Genomic DNA, 14,299 nt, shown 5'->3' on the forward strand with positions numbered 1-14,299 from the left:
CACTCCCATACATGATACAAACCCCCAAACACATGCACCTGCTGTTTAAGGAACGTTCAGTGCAGTGCACTGAAAGTGCAAGTTTCAACTTCTTCCTACACTTTTATTTTAAAACTAAACCATTACGGAACGGCGTAGTGGAGCACCGCTCCCAACCGCTCCCACTCACTTCGACCACTGGATACTGGCAAAGACTGCCAGAGCCAGCATGAGGCTGTTTTCTTATGGTATCATTGTTGTGCATAATATCGCTGGCCGCACACAGAGGTGTCTGGTTCATTTGGATATCAGGACTCTGGAGCCAGCTACAGACCCTTGTTTCTACCATAGGTGAAAGATTTAAATTTTGATTAAACCACATACTTCCATGTTTCACCTAGTACAGTGCACATTTTTCCCTGCATCTGCATGACCATCATGCACATTGCACATGCTTAGCTGTCCAGGCATGCCGGTGCGGCCCGTGCTTTGTTGTCACACTTCGGGCGTGCCCACTCAAGGCGCATTGGGGGGGCCTCACATTTTGTGCTACGCCACACGACGGAATCGGGGGTCTAAACGCAAAGAAACCTTCAAGAGAGGGCATACAGGGATCTGAATAATGTTCACAATAAATTCCTGCATATGTAACAGGATGTTGCCGAAAATGTCGCTTATAGGACACTGGGCCCTGACAAACGAGTGACTTCCCCTCACAAACAAAAAAACTTCAGAAGAATACATTTTTCAGTATGGCCCTGAATGCGGAAATAGTATCGGCCTATTCGATGGCTGTTTGTGTCGCAGCTGCCAGAACAAAGCGTCATTAATTTGATGTGCGTAGGGTGCATTGAGTCAGGTGCTTCGGGAATAAACCAACGCAACATGCAGGTGGCGACCTTGTGCCAGTCAGAGGTCAAACCGCGGAATTTGCACTGACTCTTGCACTCCTGTTTGCTGAGAGATAAACATCGTGGCGGCGCAGGTGCGGAGCGCCAGGCTTTGCAAAAGGAGAGATTCCTTAACCAAAGCAGAATAATGGCTTGCTATCACCAAGCTAATGAGAAAAATGCCACGGGCGTCAGGCTCAGCCCGGATCACACACGACAGTATGCTGGTGGAACGCGGGTCGCGTTTAATGAGCATTCCTATGCTAAGAAAATAACGTTGCCCATCAATTCAACTCCCGTTTCTCCAGGAATTGTGAGAAACACTTTGTCCATCCGACATCTGGCCTTTCACGCAAGACAGTTCAATCCATTTTACCACAGCAGGCGTAGGACTAGCTGGGGGTCGGTAAAACGAGGTACAATGTACAGGGTGTTACAATGGGGTGGATCCAAACGGTTGACCCTTGTGTGAAAGCAAGTTCACTGTTTAAGAAATCAGAACAAAATACCTAAATATCCAAATAATATCCATATGTTCTCAGTTGTAGGGCTTCCCATGTTGACTCTGACATTTAATGAAGCCACGCGCGATGGATCCTTGTTGGGCTTTAGTGCTCCAAAGATCGCTTTAGAAATACTAGCCACTTCCCGTTTCTGGCTTCTGCTGGACTGTCGATATTTATGAACGTTTAAAAGGTGTCCGTCGACATTGGGCTCGATTCCCTAAGCGTTTGCGCCAGTTCAAAAGCATTTGAGCACACGCAAACTAAAGTGCAATGTACTGCACCCAACTGAGATGTATTCACACAAGAGTAGGAGGAGGAGAATTCCAGCCCAGGTGCCCAGACAGCCTGTATGTACATTGCATGCCTATGAGTGACTGAACAGGCGGCAGGTGATGGGCCTCTGTTAGGCCCAGGAGGACAGACACGCCGAGGTTATGCATACTTGTGGTCTATTATCGTGCATAACATTAACTACTGAAATGTTCCCTCCCCCTTGCGTTCCCCGTCACGTGATGCTACCCACGTGACACGGCGTCGGTCTCTTAAGTAGACACGAACGCTGTGACAGCCTCCATTTTACATATGTGAAATATAGTTTGCTAAAGGAGTTGTAAAGCAATGTAAAGGAAGTACATACATACAAGCCTACATAGAGGCCGGCGAGTCACAACAAAGGAGCTGCTTGCTACTTCTCTCCCAGGTCACAATTTGCCCCTGTTTTGACTTGGGACTCAAATGAGCAGTAGCAATTTCAAAGTGTCGCAATAGACATGTAGTGTGTGTTTTGTATTTTAGCATTAATATGCAGGAGCCCATGATATGCAATTCTTTACTACAACAGGAGCTAATAACAACACAACCCCCCCTTGCTTATCATCTGACTTATATAAATACACAAAAACACTTAACTTCACCATCTGAACATTTAGAATATTACTTAACTTTGTACTTACAGACTGTTGACCTGACATTTACATTTGTTCAATTAATCGATCTGGCTTACGCACCACTCGATGAGGACGACCTCTCACAGACATGTTTCTTGAATCCACTTCTCTACTACATCCTAACTCACCAGCATGTGAAACATCAACTACATCACTTAAACCACCAGAGCCTCCACCCACAAGTTCAGTCTCTTCTTCATTAGCTGGAAACTCTTCTGAACTCACAGAGACATTATCCAATATAGAATTGTCAATCATCTCCCCATCAGGATTAGGTCCTGTTTCATTCTCAGCATCAACATCAGTATCTTCTTGAAACATCTGCCTAAAAAATGATGCATTCCGTGTAATTTCATAACTATCCTCATCAACTGCAGTAATCATGGGTCCTTTCACCCTTTTCACTTTCAGAACCACAGGTTTGTATCTTGAATCCAACTTAGTGCACAATCTTTGCAGAACTAGCACAGACTCCCCCACCCCAATTTGATTGTATTCAGCCTTCCTTTTATAATTAGTCCATTCTTTGACTTTCCTTCTCTTCATCTTGTCCCATTCTCTTATCTTCTCATCTTCTTCCAGAGTATAATCACTCATCTGCGGGATACCGGTTTGAGGTTTATATCGTATCATTAGTTCTGATGGCGAACACCCAGTCATTTCATGCAGGGTGTTCCAATAACTGCTAAGCATTTATGACACTGATTGTGCCATTGACATATTATCCACAATAACCTTCTGTCTTGTTCTTTTCAAATTGAGCATAAACTTCTCCACCATGCCATTTGCTTGCGGCCACAGCAGAGTAATCTTTTGATGTTTAAATCGTAGGTATGCTGCAAGTTTCTCAAACTGATGTCCTTCAAATGGTGGACCATTATCCGTTTTGACAATCTTAAGAATACCCCACTCACTGAATAGTTCATCCAGAACACTAGCTACATGATGGAAAGCAGTTGACACCACATGTTTTACCAGTGGAAATCGGGAATATTCATCCAATGCCACCAACAAATATCCTCCTTCTTCCAGGGGTCCATAAAAATTGAGGGCTACTCTACTCCATGGTCCATCAGGTAATGGTACAATTTGAAGAGGAACAATACTGCTATTAGAGGTAGACACCAGACATGCAAAACATTTTTTACCATGTCTTCGATTATTACATGCATACACAGGAACCATACTTGATTTCTCAATATCTTTTTAGTATTTATTATTCCCCGATGCCCTTCATGTGCCAGCATTACTAGCATTTTCCTTAAGCTCTTTGGTGCCCCCAGTCTGTTTCCTCTCAAGAGCATTCCGTCATCCGTTGTTGTCAACTCTCCACTTATCCTTGCTAATCTTTGAAGATCTTTCATGTCCACCCCTCCCTCAGCATTTTGCTCCTTCGCCAACCACTTTTATTTGCCAGCCATGGTCAGATGTACTGCCGCTTGTATTGTCGGATCACGTTTACTTTTTTCCACAACCATTTCTCTCGATATTGTTGGCGGTAGAGCATTAAAAGATAAATATGACACACAGTCTTCTTTGTTTGCATTTTATCATCAGATCCTTCCCTTGGATGTTGAGATAAATAGTCTGCAGGATTAGCTTCTTTCCCTGGTTTATGTACAATGACATATTCATACTCTTGCAAGCGTATTCCCCACCTCTCAATGCGTGGAGGCATTCTAATCCTTGGATTTCCGAAGAGTGAGATCAAGGCTTGATGGTCTGTAATAAGTGTAAATGATCTTCCAATCACGAAATGATGACATTTGGGAAATTAAAGGGTTGTGTGACAAAAGGCACCAGCAAATGGGTCAAAAAGTTATGAAAACCACACAAACACAACAAAGGTCAAACCTTCCCGCGTTCCCACACGTGTCCCAATGACAACGGTACCTCACATGTGTGGGTGCACCTATCTGGGCGCCCAGGGGAAAGCCGAACACACCCCTAACCCCAAGTCTTTTCCGACATCTGAATTTCACGATTTTTCCAGATGGGCACATCATACAGATCTGGGCCTTGGGTGTCCAAGCCACCAAGGAACACATGGATCCCCATGCATTTCCGAAAAGATGACACCCGTGGGAATCTGCAGAGGTCTGACATGCGCAAATCAGCCCAAAATGTATTACCCAGAAACCCTGGCAATGTCCGAAATCTGGCAAAACAAATGCATTTTCCGCACATTTCACTAGGCTCACCCACCGAAACAAGGTGCCAACAACAATAGGCCTACTGTTCCGCATTCACACAGGTGTCCCGATGAAAACAGTACCTCACATGTGTGGGTGCACCTACCTGGGCACCAAGGGGAAAGCCTAAAAGACCCCTACCCCAAGTCTGTTCTGACAGCTGAATTTCACAATGTTTCCAGATGGGCACACCATACAGATATGTGCCTCGGGTGTCCAAGCCACCAAGAAAAACAGGGAACCCCATGCATTTCCAAAAAGAGCACACCATTGGGAATCCGCAGAGGTCTGACATGCGCAAATCGGCCCAAAATGTATTACCCAGAAACCCTGGCAATGTCCGAAATCTGGCAAAACAAATGCATTTTCCGCACATTTCACTAGGCTCACCCACCAAAACACGCCACCAACAACACATGGCCTACTGTCCCGCATTCCCACGGGTGTCCCGATGAAAACAGTACCTCACATGTGTGGGTGCACCTACCTGGGCGCCAAGGGGAAAGCCTAAAAGACCCCTATCCCCAAGTCTGTTTTGACAGCTGAATTTCACACTTTTTCCAGACTCGCACACCATACAGATATGGGCCTCGGGTGTCCAAGCCACCAAGGAAAACAGGCACCCCATGCATTGCCGAAAAGAGGACACCAGTGGAAATCCGCAGATGTCTGACTTGCACAAATTGGCCCAGGCTTTCTTACCCAAACACCCCGGCAAAATCCGAAATCTGGTGAAAAAAAAGCATTTTCCACATATTTCCCTCAGCTCACCCACCAAAACACGCCGCCAACAACACATGGCCTACAGTCCCGTGTTCCCACAGGTGTCCTAATGAGAACGGTACCTCACATGTGTGGGTGCAACCACCTGGGCACCAAGGGGAAAGCATAAAATACCCCTACCCCCAAGTCTGTTGTGACAGCTGAATTTCCTACTTTTTTGAGACAGGCACATCATACAGATATGGGCCTCGGATGTCCAAGCCACCAAGCGAAACGGGTAACCCCATGCATTTCCCAAAAGAGGACACCCGTGGGAATCCACAGAGGTCTGACTTGCGGAAATCGGCCCATAATGTATTACCCAGAAACCCTGGCAAAGTCCGAAATATGGCAAATAAAATGCATTTTCCGCACATTTCACTCGGTTCACCCACCGAAACACAACGTCAACAACACATGGCCTACTGTCCCGCGTTCCCAGAGGTGTCAAGATGAAAACGGTACCTCACATGTGTGGGTGCACCTACCTGAGCGCCAAAGGGAAAGCCTAAAAGTCCCCTAACCCCGAGTCTGTTCTGACAGCTGAATTTCACACTTTTTCCAGACGGGCACGCCATACATATATGGGCCTTGGGTGTCCAAGCAACCAAGGAAAACAGGGAACCCCATGCATTTCCGAATAGAGGACACCCGTGCAAATCCACAGAGGTCTTACTTGCGCAAATCGGCCCAGAATGTATTACCCAGGCAAAACCCCGGCAAAGTCCGAAATCTGGCAAAAAAACACATTTTCCACATATTTCACTCGGCTCACCCACCAAAACACACTGCCAACACCACATGGCCTACCATCCCACAGGTGTCCCGATGAAAACGGTACCTCTCATGTGTGGGTGCACCTACATGGGTGCCAAGGGGAAAGGCTTAAAGACCCCTACACCCAAGTCTGTTCTGACAGCTGAATTTCACACTTTTTCCAGACTCGCACACCATACAGATATGGGTTTCGGGTGTCCAAGCCACCAAGGAAAACAGGGAACCCCATGCATTTCCGAAAAGAGGACACCTGTGGAAATCCACAGAGGTCTGACTTGAGCAAATCGTCCCAGAATTTATTACCCAGATACCCTGGCAAAGTCCGAAATCTGGCAAAACAAATGCATTTTCTGCACATTTCCCTCGGCTCACCCACCGAAACACGCCGCCAACAACGCATGGCCTACCGTCCCGCGTTCCTACATGTGTCCCAATGACAATGGTACCTCACATTTGTGGGTGCACCTACCTGGGCGCCAAGGGGAAAGCCTAAAAGACCCCTACACCCAACTCTGTTCTTACAGCTGAATTTCACACTTTTTCCAGACTCGCACACCATACAGATATGGGCCTCGAGTGTCCAATCCACCAAGGAAAACAGGGAACCCCATACATTTCCGAAAAGAGGACACCTGTGGAAATCCACAGAGGTCTGACTTGACCAAATCGGCCAAGTATTTATTACCCAGAAACCCTGGCAAAGTCCGAAATCTGGTGAAAAAAAAGCATTTTCCGCATATTTCCCTCAGCTCACCCACCGAAACACGCCGCCAACAAGACATGGTCTACCGTCCCGCGTTCCCACAGGTGTCCCGATGAAAACAGTATATCACATATGTTCGTGCACCTACCTGAGCACCAAGGGGAAAGCCTAAAAATCCCCTACCCCCAAATCTGTTCTGACAGCTGAATTTCACACTTTTTCCAGACTCGCACACCATACAGATATGGGCCTCGGGTGTCCAAGCCACCAAGGAAAACAGGGAACCCCATGCATTTCCGAAAAGAGGACACCTGTGGAAATCCGCAGAGGTCTGACTTGACCAAATCGGCCCAGTATTTATTACCCAGAAACCCTGGCAAAGTCCGAAATCTGGTGAAAAAAAAGCATTTTCCGCATATTTCCCTCAGCTCACCCACCGAAACACGCCGCCAACAAGACATGGCCTACCGTCCCGCGTTCCCAGAGGTGTCCCGATGAAAACGGTATCTCACATGTGTTGGTGCAACTACCTGAGCACCAAGGGGAAAGCCTAAAAATCCCCTACCCCCAAGTCTGTTCTGACAGCTGAATTTCACACTTTTTCCAGACGGGCACGCCATACATATATGGGCCGTGGGTGTCCAAGCAACCAAGGAAAACAGGGAACCCCATCCATTGCCGAAAAGAGCACACCCGTGGAAATCCGCAGATGTCTGACTTGCGCAAATCGGCCCAGAATGTATTACCCAGGCAAAACCCCGGATAAGTCCGAAATCTAGCAAAAAAAACACATTCTCCGCACATTTCACTCCGTTCACCCACCGAAACACACCGTCAACAACACAGAGCCTACCGTTGCGCGTTCCCAGAGGTGTCACGATGAAAACGGTACCTCACATGTGTGGGTGCACATACCTGAGCGCCAAGGGGAAAGCCTAAAAGTCCCCTACCCCCAAGTCTGTTCTGACAGCTGAATTTCACACTTTTTCCAGACGGGCACGCCATACAGATATGGGCCTTGGGTGTCCAAGCAACCAAGGAAAAAAGGGAACCCCATGCATTTCCGAATAGAGGACACCCGTGCAAATCCACAGAGGTCTGACTTGCGCAAATCGGCCCAGAATGTATTACCCAGGCAAAACCCTGGCAAAGTCCGAAATCTGGCAAAAAAAACACAATTTCCACATATTTCACTCGGCTCACCCACCGAAATACACTGCCAACAACACATGGCCTACCATCCCACAGGTGTCCCGATGAAAACGGTACCTCACATGTGTGGGTGCACCTACCTGGGCGCCAAGGGAAAAGGCTAAAAGACACCAACCCCAAGACTGTTCTGAGAGCTGAATTTCACACTTTTTCCAGACAAGCACACCATACAGATATGGGCCTCGGGTGTCCAAGCCACAAAGGAAAACAGGGAACCCCATGCATTTCGGAAAAGAGGACACCCGTGGGAATCCACAGAGGTCTGACTTGCGCAAATCGGCCCAGAATTTATTACCCAGAAACCCTGGCAAAGTCCGAAATCTGGCAAAACAAATGCATTTTCTGCACATTTCCCTCGGCTCACCCAACGAAACACGCAGCCAACAAAACATGGCCTACCGTCCTGTGTTCCTTCATGTGTCCCGATGAAAATGGTACCCCACATTTGTGGGTACACTTACCTGGGCGCCAAGGGGAAAGCCTAAAAGACCCCTACCCCCAAGTCTGTTCTGACAGCTGAATTTCACACTTTTTCCAGACTCGCACACCATACAGATATGGGCCTCGGGTGTCCAAGCCACCAAGCAAAACAGAGAACCCCATGCATTTCCGAAAAGAGGACACCCGTGGAAATCCGCAGAGGTCTGACTTGACCAAATCGGCACAGGATTTATTGCCCAGAAACCCTGGCAAAGTCCGAAATCTGGTGAAAAAAAAGCATTTTCTGCATATTTCCCTCAGCTCACCCACCGAAACACGCCGCCAACTACACATGGCCTACCGTCCCGCGTTCCCACAGGTGTCCCGATGAAAACGGTACCTCACATGTGTGGGTGCACCTACCTGAGCACCAAGGGGAAAGCCTAAAATTCCCCTACCCCCAAGTCTGTTCTGAAAGCTGAATTTCACACTTTTTCCAGACGGCTACGCCATACATATATGGGCCTTGGATGTCCAAGCAACCAAGGAGAACAGGGAACCCCATGCATTTCCGAATAGAGGACACCCGTGCAAATCCACAGAGGTCTGACTTGCGCAAATCGGCCAAGAATGTATTACCCAGGCAAAACCCCGGCAAAGTACGAAATCTGGCAAAACAAATGCATTTTCCGCACATTTCCCTCGGCTCACCCACCGAAACACGCCGCCAACAACACATGGCCTACTGTCCCGCGTTCCTACATGTGTCCCGATGAAAATGGTACCCCACATTTGTGGGTGCACCTACCTGGGCGCCAAGGGGAAAGCCTAAAAGACCCCTACTCCCAAGTCTGTTCTGACAGCTGAATTTCATACTTTTTCCAGACTCGCACACCATACAGATATGGGCCTCGGGTGTCCAAGCCACCAAGGAAAACAGGGAACCCCATGAATTTCCGAAAAGAGGACACCCCTGGAAATCCGCAGAGGTCTGACTTGCGCAAATCGGCCCAGGACTTATTACCCAGAAACCCTGGCAAAGTCTGAAATCTGGTGAAAAAAAATCATTTTCCGCATATTTCCCTCAGCTCACCCACCGAAACACGCCGCCAACAACAACATATGGCCTACCGTCCCGCGTTCCCACAGGTGTCCCGATGAAAACAGTACCTCACATGTGTGGGTGCACCTACCTGGGCACCAAGGGGAAAGCCTAAAAGACCCCTACCCCCAAGTCTGTTGTGACAGCTGAATTTCCAACTTTTTTGAGACGGGCACATCATACAGATATGGGCCTCGGATGTCCAAGCCACCAAGCGAAACGGGTAACCCCATGCATTTCCCAAAAGAGGACACCCGTGGGAATCTGCAGAGGTCTGACTTGCGCAAATCGGCCCATAATGTATTACCCAGAAACCCTGGCAAAGTCCGAAATATGGCAAATAAAATTCATTTTCCGCACATTTCACTCGTTTCACCCACCAAAACACACCGTCAACAACACATAGCCTACCGTCCCGAGTTCCCAGAGGTGTCACGATGAAAACGGTACCTCACATGTTTGGGTGCACCTTCCTGAGCGCCAAGGGGAAAGCCTAAAAGACCCCTACCCCCAAGTCTGTTCTGACAGCTGAATTTCATACTTTTTCCAGACACGCACACCATACAGATATGGGCCTCGGGTGTCCAAGCCACCAAGGAAAACAGGGAACCCCATGCATTTCCGAAAAGAGGACACCCCTGGAAATCCACAGAGGTCTGACTTGCGCAAATCGGCCCAGGATTTATTACCCAGAAACCCTGGCAAAGTCCGAAATCTGGTAAAAAAAAATCATTTTCCGCATATTTCCCTCAGCTCACCCACCGAAACACACCGCCAACAACATATGGCCTACTGTCCCGCGTTCCCACAGGTGTCCCGATGAAAACAGTACCTCACATGTGTGGGTGCATCTACCTGGGCACCAAGGGGAAAGCCTAAAAGACCCCTACCCCCCAAGTCTGTTGTGACAGCTGAATTTCCTACTTTTTCCAGACGGGCACGCCATACATATATGGGCCTTGGGTGTCCAAGCAACCAAGGAAAACAGGGAACCCGATGCATTTCCGAATAGAGGACACCCGTGCAAATCCACAGAGGTCTGACTTGCGCAAATCGGCCCAGAATGTATTACACAGGCAAAACCCTGGCAAAGTCCGAAATCTGGCAAAAAAACACATTTTCCACATATGTCACTCGGTTCACCCACCGAAACCCACCGTCAACAACACATAGCCTAACGTTCTGCGTTCCCAGAGGTGTCACGATGAAAACGGTACCTCACATGTTTGGGTGCACCTACCTGAGCGCCAAGGGGAAAGCCTAAAAGTCCCCTACCCCCAAGTCTGTTCTGACAGCTGAATTTCACCCTTTTTCCAGACGGGCACGCCATACATATATGGGCCTTGGGTGTCCAAGCAACCAAGGAAAACAGGGAACCCCATGCATTTCCGAAAAGAGGACACCCTTGGAAATCCACAGAGGTCTGACTTGCGCAAATCGGCCCAGGATTTATTACCCAGAAACCCTGGTCCGAAGTCTGGTGAAAAAAAATCATTTTCCGCATGTTTCCCTCAGCTCACCCACCGAAACACACCGCCAACAACATATGGCCTACCGTCCCGCGTTCCCACAGGTGTCCCGATGAAAACAGTACCTCACATGTGTGGGTGCATCTACCTGGGCACCAAGGGGAAAGCCTAAAAGACCCCTACCCCCAAGTCTGTTGTGACAGCTGAATTTCCTACTTTTTTGAGACGGGCACATCATACAGATATGGGCCTCGGATGTCCAAGCCACCAAGCGAAACGGGTAACCCCATGCATTTCCCAAAAGAGGACACCCGTGGGAATCTGCAGAGGTCTGACTTGCGCAAATCGGCCCATAATGTATTACCCAGAAACCCTGGCAAAGTCCGAAATATGGCAAATAAAATGCATTTTCTGCACATTTCACTCGGTTCACCCACCGAAACACACCGTCAACAACACATGGCCTAACGTCCCGCGTTCCCAGAGGTGTCACGATGAAAACAGTACCTCACATGTGTGGGTGCACCTACCTGGGCGCCAAGGGGAAAGGCTAAAAGACCCCTACCCCCAAGTCTGTTCTGAGAGCTGAATTTCACACTTTTTCCAGACAAGCACACCATACAGATATGGGCCTCGGGTGTCCAAGCCACCAAGGAAAACAGGGAACCCCATGCATTTCCGAAAAGAGGACACCTGTGGAAATCCGCAGAGGTCTGACTTGACCAAATCGGCCCAGTATTTATTACCCAGAAACCCTGGCAAAGTCCGAAATCTGGTGAAAAAAAAGCATTTTCCGCATATTTCCCTCGGCTCACCCAGCGAAACACGCCGCCAACACACATGGCCTACCGTCCCGCGTTCCTACATGTATCCCGATGAAAATGGTACCCCACATTTGTGGGTGCACCTACCTGGGTGCCAAGAGGAAAGCCTAAAAGACCCCTACCCCCAAGTCTGTTCTGACAGCTGAATTTCACACTTTTTCCAGACTCGCACACCATACAGATATGGGCCTCGGGTGTCCAAGCCACCAAGGAAAACAGGGAACCCCATGCATTTCCGAAAAGAGGACACCCGTGGAAATCCGCAGAGGTCTGACTTGACCAAATCGGCCCATGATTTATTACCCAGAAACCCTGGCAAAGTCCGAAATCTGGTGAAAAAAAAGCAGTTTCCGCATATTTCCCTCAGCTCACCCACCGAAACACGCCGCCAACAACATATGGCCTACCGTCCCGCCTTCCCACAAGTGTCCTGATAAAAACGGTACCTCACACGTGTGGGTGCACCTACCTGAGCACCAAGGGGAAAGCCTTAAAATCCCCTACCCCCAAGTCTGTTCTGACAGCTGAATTTCACACTTTTTCCAGACGGTCACGCCATACATATATGGGCCTTGGGTGTCCAAGCAACCAAGGAAAACAAGGAACCCCATGCATTGCCGAAAAGAGGACACCCGTGGAAATCCGCAGATGTCTGACTTGCGCAAATTGGCACAGGCTTTATTACCCAGACACCCCAGCAAAATCCGAAATCTGGTGAAAAAAAAGCATTTTCCGCATATTTCCCTCAGCTCACCCACCAAAACACACCGCCAACAACACATGGCCTACCGTCCCGTGTTCCCACAGGTGTCCCGATGAGAACAGTACCTCACATGTGTGGGTGCACCCACCTGGGCACCAAGGGTAAAGTCTAAAATACCCCTACCCCCAAGTCTGTTGTGACAGCTGAATTTCCTACTTTTATGAGACGGGCATATCATACACATATGGGCCTCTGATGTCCAAGCCACCAAGCGAAACGGGTAACCCATTGCATTTCCCAAAAGAGGACACCCGTGGGAATCCGCAGAGGTCTGACTTGCGCAAATCGGCCCATAATGTATTACCCAGAAACCCTGGCAAAGTCTGAAATATGGCAAATAAAATGCATTTTCCGCACATTTCACTTGGTTCACCCACCGAAACACACCGTCAACAACACATGACCTACCGTCCCGCTTTCCCAGAGGTGTCAGGATGAAAACGGTACCTCACATGTGTGGGTGCACCTACCTGAGCGCCAAGGGGAAAGCCTAAAAGTCCCCTACCCCCAAGTCTGTTCTGACAGCTGAATTTCACACTTTTTCCAGACGGGCATGCCATACATATATGGGCCTTGGGTGTCCAAGCAACCAAGGAAAACAGGGAACCCCGTGCATTTCCGAATAGAGGACACCCGTGCAAATCCACAGAGGTCTGACTTGCGCAAATCGGCCCAGAATGTATTACCCAGGCAAAACCCCGGCAAAGTCCGAAATCTGGAGAAAAAAAACAAATTTTCCACATATTTCACTCAGCTCATCCACCGAAAAACACTGCCAACAACACATGGCCTACCATCCCACAGGTGTCCCGATGAAAAGGGTACCTCACATGTGTGGGTGCACCTACCTGGGCGCCAAGGGGAAAGGCTAAAAGACCCCTACCCCCAAGTCTGTTCTGAGAGCTGAATTTCACATTTTTTCCAGACAAGCACACCATACAGATATGGGCCTCGGGTGTCCAAGCCACAAAGGAACACAGGGAACCCCATGCATTTCAGAAAAGAGGACACCCGTGGGAATCCACAGAGGTCTGACTTGCGCAAATCGGCCCAGAATTTATTACCCAGAAACCCTGGCAAAGTCCGAAATCTGGCAAAACAAATGCATTTTCCGCGCATTTCCCTCGGCTCACCCACTGAAACACACCGCCAACAACATATGGCCTACTGTCCCGCGTTCCCACAGGTGTCCCGATGAAAACGGTACCTCACATGTGTGGGTGCACCTACCTGAGCACCAAGGGGAAAGCCTAAAAATCCCCTACCCCCAAGTCTGTTCTGACAGCTGAATTTCACACTTTTTCCAGACGGTCACGCCATACATATATGGGCCTTGGGTGTCCAAGCAACCAAGGAAAACAAGGAACCCCATGCATTGCCGAAAAGAGGACACCCGTGGAAATCCGCAGATGTCTGACTTGCGCAAATTGGCACAGGCTTTATTACCCAGACACCCCGGCAAAATCCGAAATCTGGTGAAAAAAAAGCATTTTCCGCATATTTCCCTCAGCTCACCCACCAAAACACACCGCCAACAAAACATGGCCTACCGTCCCGTGTTCCCACAGGTGTCCCGATGAGAACGGTACCTCACATGTGTGGGTGCACCCACCTGGGCACCAAGGGGAAAGTCTAAAATACCCCTACCCCCAAGTCTGTTGTGACAGCTGAATTTCCTACTTTTTTGAGACGGGCATATCATACACATATGGGCCTCGGATGTCCAAGCCACCAAGCGAAACGGGTAACCCCA

The sequence above is a fragment of the Ambystoma mexicanum genome, chromosome 3q (assembly GCF_040938575.1).
Source record: "Ambystoma mexicanum isolate Mex_15411 chromosome 3q, UKY_AmexF1_1, whole genome shotgun sequence".
Lineage (NCBI taxonomy): Eukaryota > Metazoa > Chordata > Amphibia > Caudata > Ambystomatidae > Ambystoma > Ambystoma mexicanum.